We start from the raw sequence: 6,168 nt of genomic DNA, 5'->3' as shown, positions 1-6,168 counted from the left end.
ATCTCCCGCGCCGCCGCCGTCCTCCGTCGCCGTCCTCTGCCGCCGACCGCCGCCGCCGTCGTCCTCCGCCGCCAGGTCACCGCGCCGGCCCCCGTCGCCCGCGGCTCGCCCTCGCCGCCGCCCGCGAACGCCGCCGTCGCCGGCCTCCGCCCCAGCCGCCCAGCCTCCGGACGCTCCGAGCTCTCCTCCCTCCGACGAGCACCCCGACTCCGGCGAACCTCGGCTTCCGATCCGGCCAGATCCAGATCCAGGGTTGATTCCCCCCCCCCCCCGTTTTTCTCTAAGTCCTAAACTGCTGTTAAAATTGTTGCATGTTCATCGCATCACATCTTCGCACCCGTAGCTCCGTTTCGTGCGTGTAATATACCGAATTGTTCGTCTCGAAGAGTACATCATTTCATTCCATTGCATCATTTACATTTGAGATCATCTTGATGCCCGAAATGCTGTTGGAAGAGGGCTTCATACTGTTAGTTTCAGATTCTTATCAGAACGAGCTCTTTTGTCATTTTTGCCATGATTGATGTGTGCATCCTATGAAATTGGTCCCTAAATGTGTTTTGAACTAGGCTATGTCTTCTTTACAGAGGTGCTTAACATGTATTTTTGTGATCAATGTGGTGACTAGCACAAGCATGCAAACTAGGCTTCATGTTAACGCTGTTTTTAGTCCCTGTTCTGCTGTAATTTTGATGCCATGTAAACATGTTGCTACAGAGAGATCCATGCATAATTTGAGATACTTCAGTAAGGGTATTTTGAAAACATGGTTTTGCTCTATCCATCCATGGTCCTGGTGGCAATTATGGAGTAGTCTAGCATGCCATTTTCGTGCTCTACTTTTGCTTCAAAATGTTTCCTGGCAGATTGTTTACATGTTATTCAATTTGGCCGAGGTTGTTGTAGTTGGTCCGGATATGCTATGATGTTGTTTCTTGCCATGTATAGCTTCTATGACATGTCTTCTTGATGGATGTATGCTTAGTTTATCATGAAATGCTCTGTAGTGAGTGCATCGAGCTCACGAAGGTGCCTTCGTAATTATTTTAATGCCATGCTTTGTTTGCTGAATCTGTTAACGAAACTTGCTATGTTTACGTGGGTGCCATCATATTTTCTGATCCTTTTTGGCTTATGGTCAGTAAGGGACTTTTGATCTATGCTTTGAGTAGATTCATGCCATGCCTTAGTTTGCTATTATAAGTTCCTGTAGCATGTTGATAACTTGCTCTGAACATTGCTTCGTGCTGTTATTTATGCCATGTCCAACCTGATAATATTTTTGCACTTTCTCCATGCTTGTTTGAACCTGTTATGATGTGATTTAGCCGTAGCTCAGTGTTCCTCTTTTGTAAAGCATCTCCTGTAGATCATTTCCATATGCTTTGTTTTTATGTTGGGGTGCTGTAGCATAGTTTCTTGTTGCATGCTAAGTAGCATCGCGCTGTTAATCGCAGCTTTGTGCCATTCTTGTTTTGCTTGTCATTTGCAAACCGTGCATCCGTTCCCGGTGATCTTTATATCGATTTCAGCCGAAATCATCTCATCTTTCCAGCGGCATACTTGGTTTTCCAAGTTGATGATTTGTTCATTCTTTTTTCCTCCCGAAGCACGCATATGCATTGCATATCACATCTCGCATATCATGACATGTATTGCATCATGTTGCTTGTGCATTGCACCGTGATTTATTGTGGTTCCTTGCTTGTGTTCTTGCTTTGGGTAGAGCCGGGAGACGAGTACGTGCACGAGGAACCCGTTGAGTACGCTAACGAGGATCCAGCCTTCGACAACTCTGAGAACCTTGCAGGCAAGATGACCATACCTTCGAAATCATTTCTATCTTTGCTTGCTAGTATTCGCTCTTTCGCTATGTTAGCCATACCTGTCATTGTTTACCATGCCTCCTATTGCCATGTTAAACCTCTAACCATCCTGTCATAGCAACCGTTGTTTGGCTATGTCACCGCTTTTGCTCAGCCCCTCTTATAGCATTGTTAGTTGCAGGTGAAGATGAAGTTTGTTCCTGGTCAGAACATGGATATTTTGGGATATCACAATATCTCCTGTTTAAATTAATGCACCTTATATACTTGGTAAAGGGTGGAAGGCTCGGCCTTATTCCTGGTGACTTGTTCCACTCTTGCCGCCCTAGTTTCCGTGATACCGGTGTTATGTTCCTTGATTTTGCGTTCCTTACACGGTTGGGTGATTTATGGGACCCCCTTAACAGTTCGCTTTGAATAAAACTCCTCCAGCAAGGCCCAACTTTGGTTTTACCATTTGCCACCTAAGCCCTTTTCCCTTGGGTTTTGCGAGCCCAAGGGTCATCTTTATTTAACCCCCCCCCCCGGGCCAGTGCTCCTTCGAGTGTTGGTCCAAAATGAGCTACCTGCGGGGCCACCTCGGGGAAACTTGAGGGATGGTTTTACTCATAGCTAGTCTCATCCGGTGTTGCCCTGAGAACGAGATATGTGCAGCTCCTATCAGGATTTGTCGGTGCATCGGGTGGCTTTGCTGGTCTTGTTTTACCATTGTCGAAATGTTTTGCGAACTGGGATTCCGAGACTGATCGGGTCTTCCCGGGAGAAGGTCTATTCCTTCGTTGACCGTGAGAGCTTGTGATGGGCTAAGTTGGGACACCCATGCAGGGTATATAATCTTTCGAAAGCCGTGCCCACGGTTATGAGGCAGATGGGAATTTGTTAATGTCCGGTTGTAGATAACTTGACACTTGACTTCATTAAAATGCATCAACCGCGTGTGTAGCCGTGATGGTCTCTTCTCGGCGGAGTCCGGGAAGTGAACACGGTTTGAGTTATGCTTGACGTAAGTAGTTTCAGGATCACTTCTTGATCGCTTCTAGCTTCTCGACCGACGCGTTGCTTCTCTTCTCGCTCTCACTTGCGTATGTTAGCCACCATATATGCTTAGTGCTTGCCGCAGCTCCACCATATTACACCTTTTCCTACCTATGAGCTTAAATAGTCTTGATCTCGCGGGTGTGAGATTGCTGAGTCCTCGTGACTCACAGATTCTACCAAAACAGATGCAGGTGCCGAGGATACTGGCGCAGATGGCGCAACTGAGCTGAAGTGGGAATTTGATGAGGCCCTTGGTCGTTACTATGTATCGTTTCCAGATGATCAGTAGAGGTGCCCAGTTGGGGCGATCGGGGATCTAGCATTTGGGGTTGTCTTCTTTTCATTTGAACTTGACCGTAGCCGGTCTATGAGTGTACTTTGAATGATGTATGAACTTAAATTATGTATTGTGTGAAGTGGCGATTGTAAGCCAACTCTCTTTATCCCATTCTTGTTCATTACATGGGATTGTGTGAAGATGACCCTTCTTGCGACTAAACCACTATGCGGTTATGCCTCTAAGTCGTGCTCCGACACGTGGGAGATATAGCCGCATCGTGGGTGTTACAAATTATCAGCTGTTTGTGCTTCTCTCTTATTATGTCATCAGCCTGTGCCATGTTAAATCATTTTAAATTATTCACCATGAAAAATGTTCCATAACTCTATTCATGCAAACCATAAATACTTACCCTCCCATTCCCGCGGCCATATGATGTGTCGTACGCATCACGCTTCATAGCCTCGACTTCTGGCCAGTTAAGCATCAGCGGATACTCATACGCCAGTGGATCAAATGTCTAGTCATCAAGTGGCTGCACTTTCTCCCAAAAGAAGTATTGCATGAACATGAAATATATTAGCAATCTTAACAGTCCAACCTATAGTTTGAAATAAAATATATAACATACAATTTACCTGTATGAGGGCAAGGTTTCCCACTGGCCATGTAAATTTTGTAAGATCTGATACAGTCTTCGTGATGCCATCGACGCAAACACGTAAAGTAAACGCGTTCCAGTTAAATGATTTAATGCTCTCCACATCCTCCACTAGCTTGTAAAAAGCATTAGGAACTTCTACCATGGAGTGTGGTGCAAGAACAGTGCCTAGAAGAACCAACACAATTCGACGCAGGAAATCATCATCATACAATCCACTAGTAGTGATGTCCTGTATAAGCTGGTCTATCATTATTTCATTCGTACTCGAATCTATGAAACGACTCGGCACCTTCACTTTTGCCTTCAGCCCCCCTTTACCTAAAGCTTTCATGGCATCTCTGCCCTTGTTCACTAGGCCAAAAATATCAAACACAACTTCAGCGCGTAATGATATCGCACCGTTTCTTGATGGCATAATGAACCTTTTTGTGTCCAATGCGTATGATTTAATAATAAACTTTAGCATACACTTGCGCATGAGCACACTAGGAATCATCAACATTTGTCCTAGTCTAGTGCTTGCAAATCGTTTTTTTGCCTAGAGGTCAGTTTGCTGACGAGGAGACACCACTTCTCAACAGAACAGAAAATCTCTCCGTACTCCTCCATCACTACGAATAGGAGCAAATAATATATTAGCTACTTTTCATGTCTAGATGATGAACATGATGAATGCACCGTTGAAAAACATAAAAATTACCTCCCACCAGTACGACCGTCGGTGGCCGCGCGCGGGGGGGGGGGGGGGTGCTGGTGGTGATGACGATGCCGACTGCGTGATGTGGAACCGCGGCCGCCTACGCCAGAAACTTCGGGTGACGTGATGTAGACGGACGACCATGTTGGATGGCGTGTTGTCGATCGGCGGACGGCGGATGAGGTGTTCTCCAACGGCGGCGGACGGACGGCGGAGCGGCGTCACGGGGCCAGAGGGGGTGGATGGACGGCGACGTGCTGAAGAGGACAGGGTGAGGGGTGTCAAGGGATCGGAGGCAGATGGCGGCGTGGGTTAGGGCTTGGGGCAGGGCGTCGTGGGTGACGAGGGCATATGGCGGCCGGCGTGCTAGGTGCTAATCACGATAGATTCGGTCGGGCCCGCCTCGCCTCTATCTCCACTGCCGTCCGCAATGATTGGGCCGGGCCCCAGACGACACGGGTGGATTAGCATCGGCGTGCTGAGCCATTCTAATTTAGTCCCACCTCGGCCGCCGAAGGATGTCTTGGTCTGTCGGGGAGGGGTTCCCAACTACGGTTTTTTTTTCTACTCCGTCAAACGTCACGACACTTTTTCCACATGTTGGCATCACCATCCACAGCACCCACGCCAATTCGCGTATTTTTCCGACGCTCGACGCATTTTCTAGGGTTTTCCAGGTCGAAAATCACAAAAACACTGCCCGGACGTGACGCAACGTCCGTTTTGTGTTCGTTTTCATTCCAACCTTGCGTGGGGGCCTACGTTGGCCGTGCCCACATGTACGCACACTTTGGTGCAATTGCATGCATGTGATCATGTAGCCCCAGTGCAACCAGCTACTTCTCGGTCTGTCGGGAGGGGGTTCCCGACAACGGGTTTTTTTCTACTTCGTCAAACGTCACGATATTTTTTTCACACGTTGGCATCACCATCCACAGCACTCAGCCAATTCGCGTATTTTTCCGACGCTCGACGCATTTTGTAGGGTTATCCAGGTCGAAAATCACAAAAACACTGCCCGGATGTGACCGAACGTCCGTTTTGTGTCCGTTTTCGTTCTAACCTTGCGTGGGGGCCTACGTTGGCCGTGCCCACATATACGCACACTTTGGTGCAATTGCATGCATGCGATCATATAGCCCCAGTGCAATCAGCTACTTCTCAGTCTGCCAGTGAGGGATTCCCAACTACGATTTTTTTCTACTCCGTCAAACGTCACGACACTTTTCCACACGTTGGCATCACCATCCATAGCACCCATGCCAATTCGCGTATTTTTCCGACGCTGCACGCATTTTCTAGGGGTTTCCAGGTCGAAAATCACAAAAACACTGCCCGAACGTGACGCAACGTTCGTTTTGTGTCCGTTTTCGTTCCAACCTTGCGTGGGGGCTTACGTTGGCCGTGCCCACATGTACGCACACTTTGGTGAAATTGCATGCATGCGATCACGTAGCCCGAGTGCAACCAGCTACTTCTCGGTCTGCCGGGGAGGGGCCGGGGTTCCCAACTACGGTTTTTTTTCTACTCCGTCAAATGTCACGACACTTTTTCCACACGTTGACATAACCATCCACAGCACCCACGCCAATTCGCGTATTTTTCCGACGCTCGATGCATTTTCTAGGGTGTTCCAGGTCGAAAATCACAAAAACACTGCCCG

Source organism: Triticum aestivum, chromosome 3B, assembly GCF_018294505.1.
Source record: "Triticum aestivum cultivar Chinese Spring chromosome 3B, IWGSC CS RefSeq v2.1, whole genome shotgun sequence".
NCBI classification, from domain to species: domain Eukaryota; kingdom Viridiplantae; phylum Streptophyta; class Magnoliopsida; order Poales; family Poaceae; genus Triticum; species Triticum aestivum.
This window is presented reverse-complemented; position numbering follows the sequence as displayed.